Below are 27,987 nucleotides of genomic sequence, written 5' to 3' on the forward strand. Positions count from 1 at the left end.
CTAGCCTATCATCAACGAAGCCCACACCTATACTGAAAGCCTGGGCGCAGTTAAGCATTTCAAACAAGTAACGAAAACATTGCGTATTTGTAAGCAGATACACAAAATTGAAAATTTTACACGTGTGAATGTTACTGTCCACTAGATGCAGGCACATGGTTACGACCACAACAATGACCTTGTGGATCGCATTGCTCACTCTTTCTCTCGACACCCGTAACTCCTCCTCTTTCCCTTCCCTCTGACCTCCGCGCTGTTTACATTGCCCGAAAATCCATCCTCCGGTGTGACACGCATGCAATCATACTCCCGCGTGTCTCCTCCCTTCCCCACAATCTTTCTCGGGTGTAGAAAGTCTCTCTCCGGTGACTTCGGGCCAGGCCTGCCCTTACACTAGCCGTCACTTGTGCTTGGGGTCAACCGTACGAAGACACTGCCCAGTGTCCGAAGTTCTCTGCTCCTGCGTCTGCAGCGGATGCCCATCATCTACTTTGGACATGTCCTGGGACAAAGACAATTCGCGAAAGTGTTCTCAAAGGCGTGAAATTGAATGAGTGATTAAGTAGAAGACTATGATAGATGGATAATGGACAACGCATTTTATGTCACTATCGCAGTATCTCTATGAAATGGGCCTGCATGCTTATATTTAACCCCATTATGATGTTATGCCGCGTGGCAAACCAAGCAAAAAAAAGACGCATACAAAGAGCAGCTATTGGGCAGGATTTGTCTTGTGCGTGCGTACGTATTTTAAGCGCGTGTGTACGTTTGTGTGTGTGCGTGTGTGTGTGTGTGAGAGAGAGAGAGAGATAGATAACACCATGAATACAACTGTTGTAAAGTGACGTCAGTCACAATCAAACAGCCTCGCAAACGCTGGCGGCGCGTGCGGTTTCTTCTGCTATCGTTTCCCTTGCCCTCCCTTCCCCCCCCTTTCATTTTCGTATATATACGCTCCCTGACGGAAGCAATAAACATTCATGTTCCAACCTTCCAACTGAGTGCTGTCGTGTTCGGCACGCATGGCAGGTGTGTCGCAACTATGCAACCACAACATAACGCATTCACTATCCAATGTTCCTGTTATCAAGTACGAGATCATTCACTCATAAGGTGGTAAGCTAATGCAACTGCTGGCATGACCATATACAAAGAATGAGTCCTCAACACATATGTTATTCTTTGTCACCCTCACACCTCTATATTAAGTGAGCCTTCGAAGAGTCTTTGTTCCCTTAGCTTTACTAAGCTGTTATTGCGTGGCGAAGTTGCCCCCCTACATTGGTATAGCTAGATATTTAAACACCTTTGCCTATGAAATTTTATGACAGCGCCTTTGCAATGTTGGGTAATTGAGCATCGCAGACAAGTTTTTCTGAAATGGTAACCCAGCAACATCTCACTGAAAGTAATACGTTTTTTTTTCCTTACTTGTGTCAGCTTCTCAGCAAAGTTGGTTCATTAGCCTTTTTCCAATGTTAAGTAGATGCTATGGCTTTCCAGAAAGTGCAAATAGTACATCACACGAAATTCCCGGCATGGAAAGTTTCTATAGGGAAGAATTTACGAAGCTTTTCTTCATAATCGCTGTTTGCCGTTGGGCAGAAACCACTGCTAATCATACGTCCAGCATCAGCATTTACTCACATTTGCTGTTACGAACAATTCTACTAAAGACTTGTTTTTTTTTTTTGTAAATAAGGCCCTACACTGCAGCTTCAAAAAATACTCTGGATATATTTCGTCTAAAAAAACCATTCCCTCGCTTTTTTCCCTCCAACGCACATGGGTGTCACGCCGCTATTTCTTCAGAACAATATTGCTATGTTCCAAAATTTGGAGATTTAAACTTTCCGCGGCAGTTATCAGTCACCTAAATTTTCCCACTGACTGATTAGTGAGGGTAGAATTACGTACCTTTGGCAGGGATGAAGATGCCTGTTAATGTCACTCCAGGAGAACTGCGTTCAGGTGGTCCACTCAAGTGGGTGCGCATGGTGCAGGAAATGTTACTGCAAGGCTCCATTGGACCACACGTGAGTTCCGTCTGGTCGGGGCGGATGATGGTGCCGTTGGCGCACAAACCGAGCCAGTGTTTAGCAGTGTCTGAGCTCCTAACCTTGTCTTCAGTGACTTCCACCGAATAGTAGTCGAAACGACCTTTCGGCCGCTGCCAGGATAAGGTAATGTGGCCACTTTTGGCACTGATTAGTCTCAGGTTGGACACATCGGGGAGTGCTGCAAGAAGCATCGACACTTTAGGTGCATTTTCTTGCGGCAGTATTTTTCTTGCCTGCCTGAAATAATTCTATACGGTACATTCCGTGATCCCATCAATGGAAGACGTAAGCCTGTCTAATATTATATATAGGCTACGCTTGTTAGACACCATGAAATTATAGGTTATGCATGTGAAACTTGATGTACAGCCTATATTAGCGTTTTGATAAGCCGGAGCGAATTTTCACCAGTACGTAGTTCAGAAGACCAACTACTACTTATTTACTATGCTAATAGAGTCATATCTCCACTAACACTCCACAAATTTTTGAAGAATTCTATTAACCGTAGACACAAATAGAGGTTAACAAGTGTTTTTTTTTTCTTGGGGTGGAGCAGTTGACTAGACCTCCGACTTACACACTTGTGTTTAAATTACAATAATAAGAATGTTTCTTTTGTTGCCGCTTCTGCAATGCGCAGCGAACAATAGATATTCAGGGCAGTTTACATTTTAACCTCCCAAAATACCTCGCCCTTAGCAATTCCCTAAGCATTAAGTAAAAAAACTCACAGAAAAGAGGCGTTCTCACTTCTTGCATCGTTGGAAGGCTAGTGAGGACTTTGCCGCCACATCGTGCACTAGCCGTAATCAGGACGCAGTACGGGGTGTCTTCTGTGCTGTCAAAGTCCAGCCAGGTGTCCGAAGCCTGGTGCTCAATGCAGTCACTCAAGTTCTGCTTGTGGTCACATTCTGAAAACGTCTCGCACACTTTAACTGTGTACACGTCCAGAAGGCCATGTATACGTGTCGGTGGTTCCCATAGCAGTCTCGTCATGGATGGGGACTTGGCGACCATTGTGATGCTCTTGGGTTCACTTGGCTCTGATGAATCAAAATGTCGGAAATAACGCTTGGTCGATCAGACCCGCTTTCGAGTGATATTTCGCCTCGAGAAGTGCGCGCATTACCGCAATGCATTTTTGTTGCATTTCATGGTCTCATGCAAAATAACAAAGGTGTATAAAATAGATTCGCCTGCCTGACAAGACAAGCCTGCACTCAAGTAGTGTCGAAAAACCTGTTCTTAATATGATTACATTTGTGGGGCATCTTTATTATGTGCATACTTGGGCAACCGCAGGAGAATTTTCAGGGACAGCTGGACATGTCGCAATATACAAATGGCTGAACGCTTCAAAATATTTTTCACGAAGTATCATTTTTGTTCTGGCATTTCAGCTGCAGTTAATTTTAAGTTATACGACAGTATAATTTACCTGTTTGTGGGTCTGCATTCTGCGCATTTTATCAACTGAGCATTCGGTGATTTACACCTTATAAAATATAACATGCTTCGTCATCCTATCTCCTCTCCGGTGGCAACTCGCTCTTCTGCTTGCGATGCCGTATTTTCTGTATAGGTTGCACGCGGGTTCCTTGTTGAGTTTACTTTCTTTCATAAGACAAATACTATAAATGCTGTTGTAATTTTAGAGGTATTGTCCAATACGGTGGAGCGTAGGTTTTCAGTACGGAGAACACTTTAAAATTATATAAGGTTGCGCTTGGACAATAGAGCTTTATTGGACGCACTTTGGTGGAAAACATGATTACGGGCACAAGCGCTATGATGACACGTGGTTTGGAAAGCACCCTACATTCACTATCGTATTGTGCTTCAAGTTGCGGTCGAAGTCAAGATTGCGTATTTATCGGAACGAAATCTTTACATTCGGATATGTTCCTAGCCAGGTAAGCACTAATCTAAGAATATATTTGAAAACTTGAAAAACTTTCTTTCAGGCGACATTAATTGCAGGTTCTGCCATCCAAGTGATGTCCCATCTTGGAAATGAAGAACGCAGGGTATTGTGATGGAGATGCAATATAAGAAATCAAACACACTCTTATATATTTGCTTATATTTGTCCCACAGCTGTAATCGTCATCTGCCTTGATTGCGTTTCCTTTCTTGAAAACTCACCGCTCGATACTTTCTTATCGAGAATGTTACGTCACGCTGATAAGGCGCATGCCGTTCCTGACTTGGAAGTTCTGGGCTCGCAGCGTTAAAGAAAGCAAATGCGGGCCAAGACAGATGCTGATTATTGTTGTGGGACGAGATAAGCCCCAAAGGGTTCCAACTTTTTTAAGAGTGCAGCAGGCCGGAACATGCAGTGAGGTCACACATAATAACCAATCTGCATTTGCACAGTAACATGAAAAGCATAAATGTTGCAACTATAAAACTCCTGTCTAAATAAAAATGAAAGTTCTACTAACCCTGAGCCCTGATGAGAAGTTCCTTAAAGGTGGTTCCCATTGATGTACGCTCTGGTGGTCCTGTTGTGTGCGTGCGAATAGTCACACTAAGGTTCGAGCAGGCGTCGAAAGGGCCACAGGTGACTTGTGTCTGTTCAGCGCGAATGAAGGTGCCATTGCCTACAGGTTCCCGCACGTTGTTTCCGAAGGCTGTCATTTTCATAACCAGTCCCACCAGTGACGTCGAGCAAGTAGTAGTCAATGCTCCTCCGAGGTTGATCCCATGCCATGGTGATATAGTGATTATCAGCCGCCACTAAGGTGAAATTGGTGACTTCGGGTAGTGCTGTAACTGGTATAAAAGTGTAATTGAATGCCAAGATGTTCACCAAGCAAGAACGGTAGGGAACACGTTGACCTTACAGTAGCATTGGGTTTCAAAGCAGTTTCGAGGATTAACTGCTTAGCGATCGTGATAGGCAAGATAAGTTTATAGTATATGTAGGAAAAAAGCAGGGAATATTTAAAGCCTGGGTCATCAAAGGCATAGGTAGCTCTAAATAAAGGCAAAGCAGAATTATTCTACCTTGAATCACGACGCATTTTGCAGAGAAGCTGTTTTTTTTTTTCAGTAGTTGCATTCAGAGATTCAGTGGCCTTCAACTAAATTACAAACTGCAAAATGTTTCCCGGTATATGACTGCTTCGTTTGCAATTGGCAAAGAATTTTACCAATTGACGCACAATTTATTTTGCCAGAGCATCGGCCGTAACCTTGCGCCTCCTGTCGTAACCTGAGGTTATGTCGCAACATTGAGAAGCACACGTGATAGCAGCCGTATAACATTTTCTAACGCTTGCATAAGGCTGTTCTTGCAGAAACCCGTATTAATTCATAAACTATTCAACTTCGTACATACAGGGTGTTTCAGCGAACACTTTCAAAATTTATTTAATGTTGCCTGTGACAGATAGCCCTATTCTAGTTAATAAGCTGGTCTACGCGAAGAGGCGGACATTACTTGCACAATAAAATGACATGCATAATCGACTAATCAACAAAATTCACTAATTAGGTTTTAACTAATTAACTGATGGCCCATATTGCAATTTACGAATTAGTAGCCGTCGAGTTCGCAAGGCTGGATCTACTTGGAATTAATTCTCAGGATGACACCAGTTTCGAGATATTATTTCCCAAACTTTGCGGAGAAATGCATTGGCGTTTCAGTTAATTTTGTGCTTCAATGCATAAAGCGACGTTTTATTAAGAAACTAACTCGAACGCCAATGCATTTCTCCGCGAAGTTCGGGAATTAATATCTCGAAACTGGTGTCATCCCGAGAATTCGTTCGAAGTGGATCCGCCTTGAGAACTCCATGGCTACAAATTGTAAATTGCAATATGGGCCATCAGGTAATTAGTTAAAAACCGTAATTATTGAATTTTTGTTAAATATTTGATTATGCATTTCAATTTTTTGTGCAAGTAATGTCCGCCTCTTCGAGAAGACCAGCTCCTGAACTAGAATTGTGCTATCTGCCACAGGCAACCTCTGAAGAATTTTTCAATGTGTTCGCTGAAACACCCTGTATATTTCCCGTACCCTTCCACTAATTCTCGCTATATTCAATAGTGGTGGCATTTGTATATCTGCCAGTGGAACAGTGTAAATTCTGCGCCTCATGTAAGACCATTTATAACGCTTTAGAGCACTTGCATGCGTATTTGTTTAGCGAAGGCCCAATTTAGGACACTCACTTCTGACTTGGCCTACAGGTCACCCATTACCCTACCCTGCTTCAGTCCAACGATGTGACCGTTATCAGAAGAGGATCACGGTGTGGAGGTTTCGAGGAGTTTTATCTCCTAGGTCACGTCTGTCACTTGACGCAAGACACCCCATTGCACCACCAACGTCCTACAGATGTCGACCGGACATCCGAAACGGGAGAGAGAGAGAGAGAATAAGCGTTAATCAAAAGAGCACGCGAGCGCAGGTAGCTCCTCCGCTTCTTCAGTGGGTGGTCCCCTAAACCCCTAGTCCAGCGGAGTCCAGGAGTCCTTCTCGCTCGGTTGACCAGGTTGAGCTGCTCCGTCGGGGCGGAGCTGGACAGCGCTGCCTCCCATTGCCGTGTGATGGGGTGTGTTATGGGTGTGAGCTGTGGTGTGTTTGCGCAAGCCCATGCCGTGTAGTAAAGCGTTGCGCATTGATTGCAGTGTGGACATTTATAGGAATACAGCGCAGGGTGCATGGCGTGGTAAAGACTCAAATGTGGATATGTGTTTGTTTGGAGTTTTCGCCACATTACGGCTTCCTCTCGCGTCAGAGCATTATGCGGTGGTGGTAGTGTTCTTCGTGAAAGACGATAGTGTTGTAGGATGTGCGTGTAGATTAATGGTATGGGCTCTGGATGGAACTGCTCGGCGCGGTCATCTCGCGTCTCCCAGTGTGCGTGCGCTCGGGCGTAGGCGTGTGCCTGCTGATTGTCGCGTAAGGGCTCATGCCCCGGCATCCACACGATTTGTATGTATGGTGGGAGCTGGTGCGCTCCATTCAGAATGTGATGTGCGGCCCTGGAAATTCTGGCCCTGGAATAATTACTGCATGCCGTCTGAGAGTCCGTCAGAACTGTGACGCAATCCCAGTGCGTGGCCATTCGAACGTCCGTAGGACATACGTAAAAATTCTGTGCATCACCTTTGGATGTCCATGAGATCGTCCCATGCACGTGAATTGGCGATCCTAGAAACGTCCCATGAACGTCCTTATGGGATATTGGGACGTCCAAGGGATGTTAAGATATGGATATTTTTATTGCATTATCCCGGGTACGTCCTAAGGACATTTTTGTCAGGATTTAGGAAAACTTGTGTTAAAAGTCATCCAAAGGACGTTTGTGGGATACTTTTTTGGATTTCGGACATCCACAGGACGTCCATGACACAAGGAAATGTTGTGTTAAAAGTCATCCAAAGGAGGTTTGAGGGATACTTCTTTTTGGATTTCGGACATCCACAAGACGTCCATATTGATCCTAACTTAACATTATAGGGACATTCCTAAGAATGTGCCCTAAACGTGCAGCAGGCCTGCTGCATTTACCCACACCACATAAACAAAGTAGGCTATGTATAGCTTGCATGTCGTGACTGATTGTTTATACTATATGTTCTGATTGAATAGATTTTTATCAAGTTCGATGTAGTTTATTAGTTTACCACAGAAGAGAATTATATGCACAGCGCTTAGCTGCAATGTTTAACTTAGCAGGCGTTGTACATCCTTCTATGTCATCATCACCCCTCATCCAGCCTTTATGTACCCGTTCCCCCCTCCCCCCTGTGCAGAGTAGCAGGCTAGAGCATGCTAGCTGAGGCCGACCTCTCTGCCTTCCTTCAAATAAATTATCTCTCTCTCTCTCTCTCTACGTTTAACTAATACATTACATATAACTTCATAAAAATGCATTAAATCAAAACAAATAGTACAAGCTATATTCAAGCAGGACATGCAAGCTAGACCTTTCTGTGCCAGCAGGAACAAAGCTACAGAACTAAGTTCTGCAATCTACTGAATCATTTGACAATATCGCAAAAAATACAACATTTATTTCAATAAAATGGCTGCAGGAGGATCACAAGTTCAACTTTTAAATACACTCAGCAGTTTTCAGTAAACACATCAATGCCAACAAATAGGATTCAATATTTGATCATACAAGCTCAGCCAATGGAGGTTATGACGCAACATGGCCAGTAAAAGAGTGCAGCAATTAAAATATTTACAAATGCACTCTGGCTAGCAAGAAAACTTAAGAACTCGTGGTGATGCCACCACGGAAATTATGAGGCTTGGGTACGGACTTGGGTGCTGGGTGAAGGAAACACAAAAGGATGGTGGTAGAAGTCATAGTCATGACCATGACTCAGCAAAAATGAAAATGAATCAGCAACAAAAGATTAACACTAAAAACATTTGAATGGGTTTGGATGTGGCACTAAGTGAAGGAAAAGGCTAAAGCTTGATGGTCGAAGTCATAGCCATGAGCATGACTAAGGCTTTCGCCTTAAGGTCTCTTAGGCACGGCGAAAGGGACTCCTGAGGACTCATGACATGAATGTCATGACATGCGTGTCATGTAGGTCATGAAACACCGCCTAATTGTTGGTGCTCTCGTGGTCATTTCGTTAACTTGGTAGGCTCCCCGCTCACTAGTTCGCATAACATCGATTCGAGCAGGGCGTGGGATCTGCCGGCGTTTTTAGTAGTTACACACACTAACACACATAATGCAAAAGATGTCACAGCTACATTAGGCGTTAACGAAGTTACCTGAGACTAGCTCAGCAGTCATAGACCCAAACAGCTGCTATATGGACACCCATTTATAGTTAAAAAGCGCTCTCCATTGATGACAAGTTCCTGTAAAGGTCTCCAGAGCAAACATTGACACTTTCGAGTAGTGATGAGACAATTCCAGTTGAGCAAATATTTTCAGATTCATCTCGGTCAGTAAAAGAACTTTACAAGCCCTCTGTAAAGGTGAGGCCACAAAGGAAGTTAGTACGAGGCCGTTGCAGGCTGGCTCACTTCAGCGTTCGCACGCACATAAATGCAAAATTTGCTGTAAAGTTCACAGGTGTCTTAGCCATCAAGGAAGTTGCCCCGGGCTTTCTGCAGGCTTCCTTCAGTGGTCGCACAAAGTATAAGTTACTAAAAATTTGAGATGCATTGGGCTTTAATAACATTACTATTATTTCAGCAGTTACAGACACAAACACTACACTGGTACAAAAGCAGTTACTAGACGCTTGCTTCAGCACAAAACCAAACTGAGTTCACGGATACCAGAAGTTACAAGATACTTGCTGTGCTTGAGTGGTCACCGACAAAAATTCACCTTAGGAGTTCACAGACTAAAAGGCCTCGAAGCAGGTTAGCAGAAGCTGAATACACTTCCGTGATCGCCGCCAAATACTGCTGAAGTGGTAAGAGGTACGTTGGCGACTACACAATTTACGAAGGCTTGCTGCAGGCCGGCTTCAGCGGTCGCAGACAGAAAATGCACTGGAGTTCACAGGTACTACCAAATTTAGTACGGCATTTTCGTAGACTTGCATCAACAGTCACAGACAGATAAATTAACCCAGAGTTGACAAGTACATAGGCTCCCAAGTAATTTACCACAGGCTGGGCGCAGCCTTTCCTCCCTGGTTGCAGATGCAGAACAGAAGAGATCGCGAGTATGTTGGCCGCTACACAATTTACTAGTCATGTTGCAGGCTCATTTCAGCGGTCCCTACTGAAAAACCCCCGTATTCCCCATAACTCCTATATCCAATAACATCATATGACGTGTAGGAAAAACAGGTTTTTGTATGGGATCCTATATGTTTCATATCAGATTATTGGATATGGGAGCTAGGGGCATATGGATTTTTCAATAGTATTTTTAATGTCTGCGACCGCAGACACGAAAATGCACTGTTCAGATCACAGGTATTAAGAAAGTTAGCGGGGGTTTTCTGTGGGCTTGCTTCAGTGGACCAGGCTGATGGAAAGCACACGGCGGGGCTGTAAAGCATGCAAGAAACACATGTTAGAAATATGTTCAAAAAAGGTCACAGTTTCGCCCTAAGGGCGAAGCAATGACTGCGATAGCAACGCAGCAATGTCATACGAAGTAAGGTGAGCGGCTTTGGTAGCAATATGAATTTTAGTACACATGAGCTGATTAAGTAAGCAGGTGTGCTGCGGCGTAAGTAGACCGACATGAAGAGAGACTCGATGACCACGAGAAAGCGCGTGTGAAACGGTGGTGTTAATGAGAAGCGCTTCCCGTGTGCAGCGCGCGTGCGAAGGGACACACCTGTAGCGCTGCACTGCCGATCCGGGCAGCATTACATGTGTAGCGTGCGTTGGAAAATGGGACCCGACTATTACTAACTGAATGAACAAGCGTGGTGTGAGCGCGCACAAACAAACATGAATAGATCACACTGAATGACTGCAGACAACGACTGTGAAAACGCTGGCAGCAAGCGCATATATACGCCGCAGCAGCGGGCGAAGGTACGTGCGGTCTATCGCTTCAACAGAAACTGAGCGGCGAACGCACAGTGCATAAAGGTCAGAGCCGTGTGGAGATAAGAGACGGTGCGGCGAGCGACGAGCGCGGTTGTTGGCAGAGGAAAAGTGCGCCCCCCCCCCCCCCGCTCCCTCCGGCGCTGGCTTCCCGCTTCCTTGCTTGCGCGTGGGAGAGATAAGAGACCGTGCGGTCGAGCGACGAGCGCGGTTGTTGGCACAGTAGAAGTGCCCCCCCCCCCCCCCCCGCTCCCTCCGGCGCTGGCTTCCCGCTTCGTTGCTTGCGCGTGGGAGATTGAGTGCGTTCGCTCTCCGTGATAGCGCGTGTCCCAGCACGCTTCCGCTCGGGCATACGGCGCGCGGTGAAGATTTCATCTATACGGAACCTCACGGCGACGGCGACGCCGACGGCAGAAATCCGGTTGAAGTGTCCTTATAATTGCTATCGCAATAAAATTACAATCCACCATGTGCATGCTAACAACCTGCACTTCGAACAGCAATCTGCTGGCTCTGATAGGAACTTTGCTTCCTTGTGGGTTTATACAAACTAGCTGGGAAAAGGATAAAAGGAATTCGCCGAATGTCTGCATGGCTTTGTCAAAACAGCGGACAAGAGTAAAAATGTCGCACTTTCGCCCGAAACACGCTGCAGTGATAGCGATAGCAAATTACCCGAAAGCTATAATAAGTAAATTAATCAGCTTACGTGTTATAGTCAATGTAAATGAATCATTCTCTTACTTTTTCAATAACAACCTTGGTGCCGTGCGCAAAAGGATACATGAGCACATCTCACTCGGTGGCAGAGGAAGTCGCTGTCGGAATGCTGGCATGATGAAGCGAAGCAGCAGCGACAAGCGATCACTTTTGGCTGCTATAAATACACCGCGTTTCCACTCGCATGCACGGTTAAGTTAACACTACCTGCGACAGTAAAGCTGCGCGGGACCATCGCTCACGAAGTGACAACCCACTGTGGCGCACCTACTCTACGTAAACCGCATCAGCGGAATTTCGTCTGGAGTGTCCCTGTAATTGCTTTCGCAATCATAATAATAATAATAAAAATCAGGCCAGCGTCGACTATAGCTTCACAAAGAATATAATGGCAATATGGGGATGCAGCCCTATCGTAGTTCGAAAGCGACAGTGTGGTATGAATGTCATCTTGTACAGCGTGTCACGCACACAAGTCTGATGGCCCCAATAATAGCAAATGCGAGAGCATAGGAAACTGAAACAGCGCAGTTGGCCAACCGCCATGTCTGAGAAGTGTTGCCACTGAGATACAAATGGCTACAAAAGTTCCGTTATTCCAGCCTAACGCGGTTTTACGATTGCTCTTGCAATCGTGGTTATGCAAATGAAATGCAATCGGCAGACGAAGCTTAAGCAACAAGGTTAATCGTCGAGGGCGCGTGGCGGAAATTTAATAGTCAACAGAGACAAGCTTTCTCCATTACTAAAAATACGGCAACGTGCTAACGAGCTAAGGCCTAGTAAGTTGCGTAAACGTTTCGACTGTTACAGAGAGCTGAGACGTAAGCTCGACCTCGCCATCATACAGCATGCACCCGACGTGTAACTAAGCGGCAGTTTCACAATAAATAGCCCAAAAGTTTTGTTATTCTCAGAAACGCACGTGTACGGCATCCTTTGCCACGAGCAAGATACCGGCCTAAAAGAAACGCGTGGGAGTTCAGCAGCGCGGCCGACCAACCATTACGTGCAGCAAGTGCTCCGATCGTGATAGGAGTGGCATCAAAAGTTTACTTATTCCGGCCAACTTTAGGTTGTTTTATTATTGATCTCGCAATCGCGGTTAGGCAAAGAAAACGCCAACGGCAGATGAAGCTTATGCGACACGGTTAATCAGTGAGGACGGCAGCGGGACACAAATTTAGCAGTCCACAAAGACAAACGTTTCCCAATAATAATACCAAACAATACGACCACGCGTGAACGAGCAATAACGCGTAAATGTTTCGATGGTCACAGGAAGCTCACGCCTAAGTTTGATCTTATTACCATCATAATAGCATGCATCCGACCACATGTAAATTGGCCGCAGTTTAACAAGTCGGCCAAATGTTTCGTTATCCCGAGAAACATGCATGGCAGTGTTTGGCACGAATATACCAGCCTTAAAGAGAAGCGTGCTAAAGTTCAGCAGCGTGGCCGGCCAATTAACCATCAGGTGCAGCAAATGCTCCAATCATGATACAAATGAATACATCTGTATTCCACGTCCCAAGTTCGCGTTGGAACCTGCGCGCTTATTCCTTCATTCCAAGGTCAGCGACCAGCTGTTCCATCGTCCTTCAAAACCGCGGTTTCCACGTATTGTATAGAATCCAACTCCTCTCTGCAACGCACTACGTGGCATTCAAAGTATTGAAATAAATAAATAAATAAGTACATGAATAGATAAATAAATAATAAACACTAAATAAATGTACTTCAGTTAATCCATACGCAGTTTTACTTTTGCTATCGTGATCGTTACGCAAACAAAACGCCAATGGCAGACGAAGCTTAAGCGACGCGGTTAATCACTACGAGCGCGTGACAGAGTCAACTCAAACAAGCTTTCATAATAAACAATAATGTGACCACGTGCGAACGAGCTAATTAGCGCAAGCGTTTCCATCGTTACAAAGCTGAGACGTGAAGTTGACCTAGCCACATAGTAACACGCCTCCGACGACGTGCATGTAAGCTGAGGTCTAACCGGTCGTCCAAAGGTTTCCTTATTCCGACAAAGTGCACGACGCTGCTTGCCAAAAACAAGGACCAGCCCTAAAGACCAGCGTGGTTAAATTCAGCAGCGCGACCGGCTATCACGTGCAGCAATTGAGTTTTCCAACCGTGACACAAATGCCTACAAATGTTCAGCTATCACAACCTTACGTAGCTGTACGATTGATCTCGCAATCGCGGTTCTGCAAACAAAACGCAAATGAAGCTCATGCAAGGCTATTGCGGACAGTGCGTGTCGGGAATAGTTTTACTGGTATTCGCCAATGTTCAAGAAATACACAACGAAAACCCTCGCGTACCCATCCGGTGGGCTACATGGGAGGAGTTAGCGGTTCTTTCGCATTCGGAATTTTTTTTTTTTTGCGGATCTCAGCACTGCACTGAAACAATATAGCACAGAGTAAGCTCTATAGTTTGCATAAAAGCAGTACGATGCGACGAAATTCATTATTGCGGGAGCACAAATAACGGATCGTCAATGGTCGATTGATGTTACCGTTGCCGCAAACAACGGCGCTGTACAATGGCCGACATTTGATTACGCGCAGACACGACGACCCGCTAGTCAAAAAGGTTGCAAGGCTGCTAATAGAAAAACACTGGCTCCATGAACTGCCACTCACCTCCTGATAGGCGTAAGACGTACAGGCGCCATGGAGATGGAGTTGACGAAACGGTCACCTGGAGTTGACAATCGTTCACGCGGGAACTGATGAGCGCATTACACAACCACCACGTTCAGAGACAACGCGCGAACTGAGCGAGGAGCGCCTCCCAGAGCGCGCCAACCTTCCAGCATTTGAAGTCTACTGAGAAGGGCGAAGAGACCCAATAAAACGGCGCCGTTAAGTCACGTGACTGAGTGCGCGCAAAGCATCGCAAAGCGTACATGCAACAGGCAGTGGCGAACGGCGGCGATTCAACTAAGTAAAGGCTGTCACTGCTCTGTTCTACGGCGGGGGTTGCGTACTCAGCTGTCTCGACAGGTTCGGAGAGCGTACGACACGTTTGATTCGGTTACACCTTGCGATAGGTGGTAATGCCCAGCTGTTCCAGTGCTCTTCCTACATGACGTTACCTCCCGATGTGCTTGTGTAGTTTGGGTCGTTCATTGCAACTTCTCCATTTATCGTCTTCATTGGAAGTTTGATCTGAGTGCGGCAGCTTCATGTTGCTGTGTGACATGTCTTTTGGGAAGAGCGTGCGTTGAGGGTAGCCGTGGAAGAGACTTAACAAGCCACGATAAGATCACGTGCGTATATAGTACGTGCTGGATTGTTTCTGTTGGTCCCACATATGTCCGGTATTGGACATCCCGTTAAAGACACCCTTCGGACACCCATGGGATTCAAGTTTTGAGATTTGCTTAGATCCAGGAACTTCAATACTGTGGGTGTCCGAAGCAGGTTTTAAATAGGACGTCCCGAAATTAATGTCCTCATGTTATCCACTGGACGTCCTTGGACGTTCGGATCTAATCAGGCCGTCCAGAGGATATTCGTGGTCCATTGGGACGGTACGGGCATGAATAGCGCGAAATCCGCTTCTCAGAAAGACCAACTCGCCGTGCTGGTCTCCAAAGAAGCACGATGTCACCAGGGTTAAAGTGGGCACCGCAGTGACGAGTGTCAAATATCCGTTGTTGCTTTTCCTGGGATCTCACGTGCCCTGAATCTCACGTGCCCCTGCAGCTCTAGATATGGCATCACGAGCATATTCTGACATTGTATCGAGCCTAGGAGGATTGTGTCAAACGGTAGTAGAGGGTCTCGTCCGTACACGAGAAACAGGTCACAGGCCTGCACGGCACACGCAGCACAGTCACAGCGTAAGCTGGCGGAGCGGCTCAAGAGTAGCTCCAATTTCGGCACCACGCACACCAGGGTCTTCGCGACAAAGTCTCTTCGCTTCGCTTTGACGAGAACGATCTGAACTATCCGCCCGGCGTCGACGGCGTGCTGCAGCTTGTAATTATCTCTGCACAGCAGTCTGCTGCGCGCGATGATGCCTGGTTGTAGCCGCGCACGTTGCTCTACGATTCGCTTCTTCACCAGCGGTTCGTACCTTTCGAGGAGACGCCATAACGTGTACCGAAGAGGCACGGCCGCTGGAATAGGTATCCAGAATACGTGGCGCACATCTCACATCGGAATTGCGTTGATTGCGCCAGTGTGTAATTGCGTGCCTTGTCTGAATCGCATCTCCTCGTCTGCGCCTGCACACGCTGCGTTTGCAGGCACCTTAACTAGATGGCACCACCATACTGGCGGAGACTCGGGTCCTCCTACGGCGGCGGCGGCGGCGACATCTCGAACCGGAACGGCTATCGGAATGAGCCCATAACAGCTTACGCTGTAAATATGGGGAGATATCAGCAAAATCATGGTGGGAGATATTGTAGGCGAATGTGTCGAGCGGCAGAGCGGCATCCCAGTCACGGTGGTCGGTAGAGACGTACGTACATAGCGAGCATTTCGGTGATAGTTCTATTGAGCCGCTCTGTGAGGCCGTTCGTCTGAGAATGATACGCCATTGTAAACTTGTGCTTTGTAGCACAGGTGTGCAAGATGTCCTGGACACCCTGTGAGACAATGTAGCGGCCCCAGTCGGTAAGGAGTTGTCGAGGAATACCATGGTGAAGTATCATAGCTTCGAGAAGGAAGTCAGTGACGTTGGTTGCTCAACTGGTAGGGAGAGCCCGCATGATCACGTACCGGGTGGTGTAATTTGTAGCAACTGCTATCCACTTGTTCCCACTAACCAATAGAGGGAAGGGGCCAAGTAGATCAAGACAAACCCGAAATAATGGCTCAGATGGTATTTCAATGGGCTGAAGACGGCCAGCTGGTAGGGCTGCTGATTTTCTTTTTTTTTTTGCAGTGCTGAGAAGATTTACACGTGGATACGTAACGGCAAACGGAACGGTAAAAACCGGGCAAAAAGAAACGACAGCGAACATGGTCATATGTCTTTGAGACTCCCAGATGACCAGCGGTAGGAACATCATGCAACTGTGCGAGTAGTCTCAGGCATATGCTTGGGAACGACCAGCAGCAGTTCAGGGCCATCAGGGTACATGCTGTAACATTACAATCTGCCATCTTGCAGCAAAAAGACATGCGTAAAGAGGGGGAACTTGTCCCGTCAGGCTGAGAATGATTTCTCTCAGGAAAGGGTCACGTCGTTGCTTATCTGCGATGTCGCCAAACACGGTAAGCGCGAGTAGGAAAGTTGAGTTGCCCGTATCAGGCAGATCTGGTGGGTCTACTTGACTGACGTGACAGGCAATCAGCGTCATCATGGAGCTGTAGAGCCCACCAACCGTCCATACAATTCTGGGCGAAATTTACCCACTGCACAAACGAGGCCGAGGCACTCAGGTTCGGTGAACGAGTAATTTTGGTTCCACCTATGTGCCCATATCGTATCGTGGACGCAGATACACAATTTCAGCAAAGTGTGCAAAGGTTAACAAAGAAGTGTCATTGCATTTTAAATGCAAAAAAAGAGAAATTTCTAATACTTTTGTACCCAGGAAAATATATATCTCTCCGTAAGCCTGCGAGATACTAGACACCTATTTTTATAACACTTTCTCCGTGTGAAAAAATGCGCCTGTCCACACTCGCTTCTATATTTAGGTCACATCAAATCAAGTGCCGGTGGCACGGTTATGAATTTGTCCCCATAAATTCATATTTTTGTGGCCATGCTGCTTGTAAGAGCAATCTGAACTTATCTTCTGTGTTCCCCGTGACGCATGTCAATCCTCTGATAACTCTGATCACCATTTTGTTTTACGCACAAGTTACAACCTACCCGCCGTGGTAGCGTAATGGCTTTGGTCGTTGTGCTGCTAAGCCCGATGGTGCACGACCGAATCCCGTCTACGGCGGCGGCATTTAGATGGGGGCGCAATGCAAAAACGCCCGTGTATCGTGCATTGGCTGCACGTTAAAGAACATCAGGTGGATTCAAATTAATCTGGAGCCCCCCATTATGGTGTGCCTCATAATCATATCTTGGTTTGGGCACGGGAAACCCCATAATTTTTTTTTGTTAACAAGTTGCAACCTACTGAATATTCAGCCACGGATAAAAAAAGCATTTCTTCCATGGATATATTTGTCCCCATTGCTTTCTTGTCGCCTGCATACTGCAGGGCACCTGTTTTCGGGACGCCAATATAATAACCAAGAAACATTTACGACCATTCTCGGTTTTTGAATGTACAGTTGATTTTATACAACCGACAAACGTGCTGTTATGTTTTCTGGGCACCATCAATGACCCTCAATTATACAAAACCTTCATTAAAACAAAAATAAAAAGCTTACCAGTAAATTTTAGGTACTCTGCATTCGGAGTGGGCTGCAAAAGAAAAAAATTGTCGCAGTTTTACCCGAAAGGCGAAGCATCAATTGCGATAGCAAATTAGTAGAGAGCTATACGGAGTAAGGATAGTAGATTTATCAGCTGTATAAACTTGGACATGCAGCAGCACCAGCAACGCGCAGACCTGATGTCAACGCCGTCGGCGTTTTTCCCGCGTTCGCACCGAACGCACGCGGCGTTGGTGACTGTTGCCTGTGTCTTTGGGGGCGGCTCGGAGGTTTTCGACGAGATCAGAATGGGACACTCGTCGAGCTACGTCGGAAATCTTACCCACCGTCTCACCTCGCAACGTTTTTATATAAATACGCATTTGGTGCCGCAGCTAAACGTTGCCTCCCCTCCCTACCTCCCCCCCCCCCCCCCCCCGCACGGCCTATCGCGTGACGGAAAAAGTCGCGTTTGCTCTCTATGTATGGGGATTGTAAAGAAGGAAAGAGAAGCTTAATTCTGCAGCCCTTCAGGGAGCACGGCGCCGAACGCGCGTTTGCTTTCCGACGTGCGTTCGCTCCCCGTGGAAGCCCGCGTCTCTCGCGCCCTTTCACTCGCACATACAGCGTTCGGAGCGCATCGCCGTTGACGTCATACGGAACCTCACGGCGACGGCGACGGTGACGACGACGCCGACGGCAGAAATCCGCTTTGGAGTGTCCATATAATTGCTATCGCAATAAAAAACGTTGGATGAGTATCCATTCTGGCAGCTCCACACATGCTTTGATCGTCATTGGATTCATGACCAATCCAAATACACAAGGTGGGATGTGATAGCAAAGAATGACGAAAAGACACCATCATAAATAAGTTAGTGTTGGTTTGAGCAATGCATTTTTTTTCTTTCTCGCACATAGAGATCGGGCCACTCGGGAATGTGGCATATATCTGTTATACAGGGTGTTACCATGGCATATATCTGTTATACAGGATGTTTCAGCGAACACTTTCAAAAATTCTTAAAGGTTGCCTGTGGCAGAAAGCACAATCATAGTTCATGCGCTCGTCTACTCGAAGAGGCGGACATTACTTGCACAAGAAATTGAAATGCATAATCGAATAATTCACAGAAATTCACTACTTAATTTTTTAACTAATTACCTTATATGCTGAAATCGCCGCCTTACCAGCCGCATCAGAAAAAGACGTCGCCTCGTTCATTCTACACAACTTTGTTCTCCGCCATGGCGCACCTCGTAAACTGCTGAGCGATCGGGGTCGCTTATTCCTCTCGGACGGGCTGCAGTCACTCCTATCGGAATGCCAAATTATTCACGGTACAACTACCGCTTATCACCCACAGACGAATGGCTTAAGAGAACGACTCAACAGAAAGAACTCTTTGTGACATGCTATCAATGTATGTGGCGTCAGACCACTCCAACTGGGATTTTGTACTTCCCTTCGTCACATACGCATACAGCACTGCCTTCCAAGCCACTACGGGGTTCTCACCATTCTTTCTGCTTTACGGCCGCCAGTCCTTCTGCACCATTGATACGGTTATTCCATACCGGCTGGACTCTGCCGACTGCTCACCTGCTGCTACGGTCACTGAGCACGCCAAGAAATGCCGACAACTTGCCCGTTCGTTGACGTCTGCTCAACAGTATCGCCAAAAACAGCGTCATGACCTCAAACCACCTCCTCACCATTTTGCCATCGACTCCCTCGTGGGGCTGTGGGTCCCGCCTGTCGCTGCCCCTGGCATTTCGTCGAAGCTCCTTCCCAAGTACCACGGGCCCTACCACGTGGTTGCGCAAACATCACCCATTAATTACGTGGTTGCACCAGTGTCGCCATCTTCCGATCTCCATCGTCGCGGGCGAGAGACTGTACACATTGACCGGCTCAAGCCATACTACGATCCGCTGAACTCTCCCTAGGTCGCCAGAATGGCTACTTTTTCGTACCGGGGGGGGGGGGGGGGGGGGGTGATTGTGAGGAAGAAGATCGCCACTCTGAACAGCCCCGTTGCCATCGTGTGGCTCGTACCCAGTTCGCTCTCTGGTTACACCCTACCTGCTGGTGCTGCGTTTGTCACTGCCGCTCTACGACCCGAATAAACACCCTTTATACCAGAAACGCAGCCTTGCTCCCAAGCGAAGTGGTTGCGGCAATGTTGCTTGCCGCCATATCTTACACCACTGTAGCCACGTGCTGTGCCATAAATACTGTCGGCCTTCTAAATCAACGAGTTCGAGGTAGAGACACACAAAATCTCTCGAAGATCATATATCACCGTCAGTGATCTCTTGAGAATACCACCCCAGAATAGTACTTTAATTCCTCCTTTATAGGCCATCGCGGCTCGTATTCGCTACGAGCAAGTTGTCGGGCGCCTTTGTCGGCCGAAAGCAACTGCGGGTTCATCATCGGGGTCCATCGTTTTCCATGGCATCTCATAAAGGATTCGACTAAGTCAATTCAAACAATGAGTGAGGTCTGCCGTCTGCTTCTAAACTGTGTTATCCACATGCACTGTATGCACTTCTTGTGCACAGGAGTGCTCTGTTCCACCTAGGAAGCCTACATGCAAGCGCTGTTTTAGGGGCGAAGCTCCTTAGGGCGTGGGTCTGTCCTTCCTCCGATGTAGTATGTAGCCACCTGTAGTTTTATGAAGTGTTCACTAGATGGCGTTCCGGTTCCGCTTCCACTTCCGGTTCCGGTTCCACTTTGCGCGCGTTCGGTGCGAACGCGGGCAAAACGCCGACGGCGTGGACAACAGTTCTGCGCGTTGCTGGTGCTGCTGCATGTACAAGTTTATACAGCTGATAAAACTACCTTGAGTCGACCCCATGGCTGCTTTGCATACTACTCAGGGTTCCCCTACGGGAAGATGGTGTAATTTTCTCTCTCGTTCCCGACGCGCGCTCTCTTTATCTCTCGTGCGTAGCTGTGCTTTACCCGAATGATCCCCCGGCGCTTCGCCCACTGATCATCATTCACTTCGTGGATATGCTGTGATTTTTTTGCATGTAGGCTCCCTTGCATGTAGGCTCCCTACTTCCACCAGAATGGCAAGGCCCTCTGTGAGACATTTCCACAAGTGATAACGTCGCATTACCTTGAATTGCTGAAATACTTTTTATTCAGTCAAACAATCAGCGTTATTATCTGAACTTAAAAAAATGTGTACCCAATATTTGAACCGAGTAGTAGTCTTAAGGCTAGAATCTAGTCCAAAGCAAAGTGCGTCAACAGGAACGTTACAGGAACCAACTTTAAATATAACGAGAAAAAAGAAAAAAAAACTGTCAGCCCTTCCACTGGGGTGGAGATGGAAGACCAGCGAAGCTCGGCTATGGCGGGAATTATGTATTTCCAATAATGACTATTTTTTTCAGACATTACCCGAAGCGCCTTTGTTGGCATTATTGCGGGGGACACAAACATTCATAAAATAAATCATAAAATTAAGATGTGATGGTGTAATTGGTTATTTTAACTATTAAAGAATGAGAAATATGTAAGACACGGTGGTTTTCATTTATTTAGTGACCACAGGGACCATGGCTTTATGGTCGCTACGTCACGCGTGTCACCAACATGTCACCAACGTCGCGCGCGTTCGGTGCGAACGCAGGCAAAACGCTGCCGCCGTCGACAACAGTTCTGCGCGTTTGCTGGTGGTGCTACATTTCCACGTTCATACAGCTCCTCAGAATTTTGAGAATGACAGCCCATAAACAAACGTCGTAAAACAAAACCCCGGCAGCGCATGCCTTTTATGTTAAATCGTCTCAGACTGAAATATTAAAAGTGCGAAACAAAAATGCTCGAACCAATTAGAGTTTTTTTCTACACGGGGACACGACTATCAGAGACTGATTCCCTGACACTTTCGGCGTAAAACGTCAGATGCATACAAAAAATATGCTCAAAAATATTTTGCCGATTTAATTAAAAAAGCTGAGATTGTAATTTGAAGTTTCTGGCAGTTTTCACTATATGGAATCACCTAGAAGCAGTTGGCTGCATTCAGAGTCTATATAGGAACACTTTTGCTGCTTTCAAGAAAAATCCTGGGAAACATTTTTTTTTTGTGCAGACATCGTTCAATTGCATAGCCAATAGTGTCTCAGATACTAATACCGAGCTGTGGTAAAATATAGAAGAGGGTCTAGAATGATGAAACAAATATTACTTGTTTACCTGTCCTCGTTGAAGAAAGAATAACGTCAGGAAAACAACTGTTGTGATCAGGAGAACGGCAACAGCTACTTTCAACAATCCCATCGCTGTGCACCTAGACTTCCATGCTCTTCTCGGTGGTGTCTTTAACGACGTTGACTCTCCATCGGCAAACGTGACCGAAGCATCACTGGCACGATATTGAACATACGGGGGCAGCTTCTCGTCTTCCATGGTGAGGTCCAAATTTCCGTACGTGAATTTCGTTAAGCCAGCCTTTGTCTTCTGCGTCCAAGAGGGCAAAAACGATAATTCTGATAAGGCAATGCCTGATGTTATTCGTGTGGTTTCTCATCCAACTGCAACAATAGCACTTAGGGGAACGCCGTCGTGGTTTGATCATCTAATTTAACGATTGGTCTAATCTTATTTTGATCATCTAGGGTTCTGTCACATACACCCAAATTGCACGAGCGGTTTTCCATTATGCACTATTCGAATAGCGGCAACCATGGTGGGCAAAAGAAATCGCGACCTTAATATCTGAACAAGAAAGGCAATGCTTCGTCGAAGGCTACTCATTGAAGTCGCAACATTAATTCGCCAAACGCAGCAGTTTGGCGAACTAATGCCCACAGAGTAACCAACAGTACATGATCAAAATGTTTAGGATAAAATGAGCTCGAAGTAACAAACATTCGTTCCAACAACTAGTTTACAATAATCGGTAGGCTAGCCCCACTTGAAGCTATAACAATACATTCGTCAAATTATTCGTTTAGAGAATACAGAATTTTCTATTTACCTTTGAAATGGCAGCAGACGCATCATCACGAGTCCATTTTGTAGTCGTGTGTTTGCAAGACTTGCAGCTGCGGCGTAGTGCAAGGAGCCAAGAATTATAGAGGTCGGCATGCGGAAGCGAACAAGGAAACGCGTGGCCATTAAATCGAGTCAGGAAGCCTCGGTCGAGAAAAGAGATGCTATCAGAAATAACCATGTAAAGGGAATACTGGGCATTCAACAATGTTGAAAATTGCGTATGAGCAAACAGTCACAAAGGCTGGCATTGCCATTGCCATGTATTCATAGAAATCATAACAGTACTGCAATACCACATGCATGTTACGGAAACAACCAAGCTGTTGCTGGTGGCACTAGTCAACCCTCGCCATGCATCACGATTCCGTGTCATATTAACGGCGATACTTTCATGTTCTTTACATTTTCGACAATAAGCTGCATGACGATCGTAACAAAAAGACAATTACATCCGCAATGCGCTTACCGCATATCGCATCGCGGGAAAATTAATTATATGGCAGCCGAGTAAACCGAGAGCTAAAAACAATTGCGTCTCAAGACACTGTACAGGTTATAGGGATGTCTAAGCAATGATTTCTTGCGATGTGTGGACTCGAATTTCACTTGTTGGTATGTGACAAGTATATTTCCCCTTGAGCATTTATTCTATTTGAATATATTTCATTGATTTATTAGTGTTGCTGGGGCAGCATTGTATATACAAACAATGCCACGTCAAAAAGTTGGCAATCACTGCCATTTTAACATACGCGAAAGAGGATGAAGGCGAAAGCCTGTGCGCTCACGAGTCATTCTTCACATTACTTACCTTTTTCATTCGAATGCGTTGTTACTTCCCACTATTTGTTTTTTCGCGCTAAAGATCGTGGATTCGATTGCCTGAATTAACTCTGCCCTAATTATCTGTGCCTTAAACACCATCACCCCAATTAATCCCAGTGGTCGGGGTTTCAACTCCGTTTCGACTCCGACTTCACCATTTCAATTGGAATCCAACTTCGAGATATGATCGGTTCGCCTATATCTCCGAGTGGGTTAGACTCCCACCAAATTTCATTGGTTTGAGTGCTTAATTGACTATATCTTAATTAAATGCGTCTTTTTGCATTATAACACTACAGGTAGTGCTGACGCTTCTTCTTCGCTACGGATTCACGCTTTCTTGTAAAGAAATTGATGGCCAATTAAATTCGCCCTAATTAACACCACACCACAGGTCGTGCGTTCGACTCCCACCAAAGGTCCGGGGTTCGATATCTATTAATTTGTGTGCCATAACGCCCAAAATCTGATTTTTTTACCCATGAGCCTTAGATGGCTCATGGGTCGAATTCTCACCAGAGATAATTTGCTTTCGCAAGTCAATCTCTTGCCAGCGTGCCAAGCTTAGGCTCCAGCATGACCTGCTTAGTCGTATACCGGGAGTCGAGATACCCAAGCCATCTTGAGACTTGATCTTCACGGCGCCTTCAACAACATAGATCATGGCTATATCTTACGTGAATTGAACACTATTAGCTGTAGTAGGAAAATACATGACTACATCCGAAAGTTTCTTAGAAATCGCGCAGCTATCATTATTATCAATGATAAAACTTCATAAAACTGGCAGCCGCGTATGGGAATCCGTTTTATTACGAAAAAAAGCGTCCAGAAAAGAGTGAGGAACAAGGCTTCTGTTGAAAAGAGAGCGTTTGAGAGAAAGGTTACTTAGCCCTCCGCTAGCGAAAACAGTACAAAAAGTAGGCGGCTGTTTCGTGACCTACATGACACGCATATCATGACATTCATGTCATGAATCCTCAGGAGTCCCTTTAGCTATACCTAAGTGACCTTAAGGCAAAAACCTTAGTCATGCTCATGACTATGAGTTCGACCTTTAGCCTTTTCCTTCACTTATCTAATAAAAATATTTATTCCAACATTACAAGGCAAATTCAATGTTAAGGATGACAGGTATAAAAGCCTTTTGAGGCTTGACCGGTCCTGCATTTCATACTTTTGGCAGAGCAGTGGTTGCAAAGCACAAAAACGGTCCAAAAAGGCTTGTAAACAAGGCAATGTAAGGATTCCAAATCAGTTTCCAGAGCTAAGCGATATCGAAGATTTATTAAAAAATTATTGAGGGAGGAATATGTTACATTTTATATAGAAACACATGTGTATAAGAGCGTAGAAAAGCCTTAAACTCTGGAGGGTTCATTTTTACAATATCAATGTCTATTTCTTTAAAAAAATTTAATAACCTTAGTAAATTATTTTCGATAATCTGTTTGCCATAATTTGTCCTATATATATTCCAGTGCGGCGGGAGGTGTAGGCAGATACATTGAGATGCAGGTTGGCGATTTCCATTAGCGTAACATTATGTTTCTTGAAACTTAAGTAATACTCCCGTAGGAGTCTATATGTGTACAAGTCATGAATGTTTCTTATGTGTACCTATCGAAGAGAGGTGCGGTGTGTTCAGTGTTAGATACATTGGCAATAATACGCAGCGCCCTTTTCTGCATGACAAGTATATTAGGATTTGTTTGCGTTGTTGTACCCCATACTAAATGACGTTAATTGATATGCGAGGCAAATAAAGCATTGCATAGCAGTATTTAACAGAAGTAGGGAAAACGTGTCTATTGTGACTTAGCATACCAACTCTGCTGCTGAGCTTCTTGTGGACTGAGTCTTGTGCTCGTCCCATTGTAAGTTGTTGGAGAAGGTTATACGAAGAATTTTAATTGTGTTCACAACCTCAACATTCATAGACTCAAATATTATATTGCGATGCTGTGGGGTTTCTTTACCTGGAGTTCGAAAAATTACTGCTTTGGTCTTATTGCAATTAACCTGTAGGCAATTCTTGTTTGACCAAATAGAAAGCCTATCAGGAAGCTCATTTCCCATTCTCGGTAATGCTGTGTACTTATGGGATGATAAGAAAATACTTGCGGCATCGGCATACATTGCAGATTTTGCTTGTTGGTAAATAGATATTAAATCACTAGCATAAATGTTGAAAAGTAGCGGCCCGAGATTACTTCGTTGTGGTACACCTGAAATTACTTGTGTGGGTTGCGATTTGAGCTCATTTATCGAGAAAATTGATGCCTGTGATTGAGATAGGACGATAATAATGCGAGTGGTGTGCCCCTTACCCAATACCATTCTAGCTTACTCAAGAGAATATTGTGATTGATGCGGTCAAGAGCCAGCGTGTAATCAACAAATATACCGATTGTTATTAACCTGCTTTCAAAGTTTCTTAGTATATACTCTTTCTGATCTAAGAGGCTTTATCTGCTACAAGATGATGACAACCAATTTTGGATAATCTTCTACAAGCCCTTTGAGAAAATTGGCAGGATCGATATTGGGCAATAGTTTTTTACATTCTGTTTGTCACCTTTTTTTAAAAATGGGGGTTACTCTGGCAGTTTTCATTCTATCAGGAAAAGTACCAGAAGAAATACACAAGTTGTAAATGTACACCAAAAAGGGGGCGATTTCATAACTGACATATTTATTAGGCCATATCTGCAGGTCGTCTGTGTCACAGCTACATGAATTTTCAAGGTTCAAATAAACGGAATACACCTCAGCAGAGTCAGTTGGTGCGACAAAAACAGAATTTCTGTTTCTAGGTGTTGTGATATCATTAGTGAGACGAGAATTCGAGTCAAAACTATTGGCTACATATATTGGTTAAATACATCCGCAAGACTTCGAGTCAAATTCTTGGCTACAAAATTCTTGGTTAAATACATCCGCAGGTTCCTTGTCTTCACTGAGCGTCCGTTTAATGAAATTTCTTGTGGTGACTCTCCCTTCTGTTGCGGTCCCTTAGGAGCGTTTATCTTGTTACACAGTTTATCAGTTTGTCTTGTGCAAAATTCAAACTCCCGAATATAATACGTGTCTCTTCTGTTTTCAATTCTGTTGTTAACTTATTTGTGAAGGTCTCATAACAATTTAAGATGTAAAGGTTCCCGAGTTTTTACAAACTTCGCATACAACTTATCTCCTTTCTAATTTTCCTTAAAAGCTCTTTGGTTATCTAAGGCTTTCGAATCTTTGTAATGAATTTTCGCTCTTTAGAGACAAAGTATTTACCGTATGCTGCCACAAAGTTTCTAATGGAGATATCGTAAGCCTTTTCTGTCGTGTTTTCTAGAAAAACTTTATCCCAGCAGGTCCCTCGTATCTCGATCTCAAATGCTTCCAGAAAGTTTTCCGTGATACTTTGCAAACTTATACACGTTTTATTCATTTTCTGTGTGTTTTCGGGAGCTTTACCAGACATACATATAGGCATATGGTCACCTATGCAGCAGCTTAGAATGGCACTTGAGACATTGGTCGGGCCATAGTTTGTGATGAAGGGGTCAAGCAGTGTTGCTAATGTGGAGGTTAATCTTGTTTCTGACTTTATGACGTTCGCGTACCCATAAGGTGTAAGTAGTCTTACAAAGTCTATTGTTTTGCGAGTAGCACCTTTCATGTAAATGTTAAAATCACCACCAATAATAACGCTCTGCTTATTCTCACTTGCAAAAATTAAAAAAATTCTCAAGAAAAGTGAAAAACGTGCAATAGTCTCCATCAAGGATCACACGTGGCAAGACGAAAACGCTTTCTTTCAACACAAAGCATTTCGTAGTCATTGGTAATACAACAGAAATTAGTGAACAAATCAGTTTTCACAGACTCATATATCAATAACGAGACGCGTATTGATGTCCTGTCAAAGTAAAATGTGTTTTTGTTAGGCAATTTCAATACCTCAGAAACTTCATCTTACCTAATTTCACTAAACATAACAACGTCACAGTATCTGTTTATGTCTGCAAAGTATGCTTCCAGTTCCAGAATTTTATTATTCAGCGACTGGGCATTCATATGTACACAGCTCAGTCGTTTTTCATCGAGGCCTCAGGGAGAGAACCATTTTTCTTTTGGTATATGTTGCAAACTGTCTGTGAGGAAAAGGAGTTTCAGAAAGCAACCAAACGAACAGCACATCTACAAATGTGGAGCCTTCAAGTCATCTTCACATTTATTCGCTGCAATGGTTTCATCTGGTGCCCTACGCAAGAGAGTCTTGCCGCCTGTGTGCCATACGAACTGGTGGCCTGATCCCTTCGACCATGGTTTTGGCGAATGTAAGCAGTTTCCTAGACCAATACATCACATTTTCACAGATTTACCGCTTGTCGTTGGGGCCGTTTAAACCCTTTTTTTGTCATGAAAGCATTCTTAGGTTCATGGTGAGCACAGCGCATGATAATCCCTGGTGTCTTTTCAGGC

The 27,987-nt window shown here is 45.1% G+C and overlaps 2 protein-coding genes and 1 long non-coding RNA gene across 8 annotated transcripts in view; 1 reads left to right on the top strand and 2 right to left on the bottom strand.

Moving 5' to 3' along the window:
- LOC119463475 (uncharacterized) overlaps positions 1-27,987 on the bottom strand; it is a 562,544-nt gene that overhangs the window by 368,801 nt on the left and 165,756 nt on the right. The window lies entirely within an intron of this gene.
- Positions 1-27,987, top strand: part of LOC125940444 (uncharacterized) — a 405,801-nt gene that overhangs the window by 351,343 nt on the left and 26,471 nt on the right. The window lies entirely within an intron of this gene.
- Positions 1-27,987, bottom strand: part of LOC119463482 (uncharacterized) — a 179,123-nt gene that overhangs the window by 67,343 nt on the left and 83,793 nt on the right. The window contains exon 8 of one of the 2 annotated variants that reach the window (XM_049656663.1): positions 2,120-2,241. The exons of the other annotated variant lie outside the window; for it this stretch is intronic. The gene's annotated coding sequence lies outside the window, so the exon portion shown is untranslated. Of the gene's footprint in view, positions 1-2,119; positions 2,242-27,987 lie in introns of those variants that run through there. 2 annotated transcript variants of the gene reach the window in all.

This window comes from Dermacentor silvarum, chromosome 9 (assembly GCF_013339745.2).
Source record: "Dermacentor silvarum isolate Dsil-2018 chromosome 9, BIME_Dsil_1.4, whole genome shotgun sequence".
Taxonomy (NCBI): Eukaryota; Metazoa; Arthropoda; class Arachnida; order Ixodida; family Ixodidae; genus Dermacentor; species Dermacentor silvarum.